Source organism: Oratosquilla oratoria, chromosome 43, assembly GCF_046742065.1.
Source record: "Oratosquilla oratoria isolate Oo_2021 chromosome 43, ASM4674206v1, whole genome shotgun sequence".
Taxonomy (NCBI): domain Eukaryota; kingdom Metazoa; phylum Arthropoda; class Malacostraca; order Stomatopoda; family Squillidae; genus Oratosquilla; species Oratosquilla oratoria.
In genome coordinates this window covers 35,238,223-35,238,578 of record NC_134819.1, presented here as the reverse complement: position 1 = coordinate 35,238,578, position 356 = coordinate 35,238,223, and positions in this window count along the sequence as shown.

The window sequence follows — 356 nt, the reverse complement described above, 5'->3', positions numbered from 1 at the left end:
GTAATTCACGCCATGAACCACCTCTCACTCCACTTCACCCACCCACTCCCTCCCAAGAATTGGGGGCAAAGGTGATGGCTTTAGTCGTAGTTAAGCTTTTCCCTTTATCCAGGTCAGGTCAGGTTATTTCAGATCAGGTCAGGTATTGTCAGGTCAGGCCAGACAGAGTCAGGTCAGATCAGCAATGGTCAAATAATATGTAAAGTCAGATTATATCGGTTTAAGTCAGATGTGGTCAGGTCAGGTTAGTTCAGATGTGGTCAGGTCAAGTCGTCGTCGTCATCATCATCATTATCATCGTTATATCATTATCATCATTATCATTATTACCGTCATTATCATCATTATCGTCATCA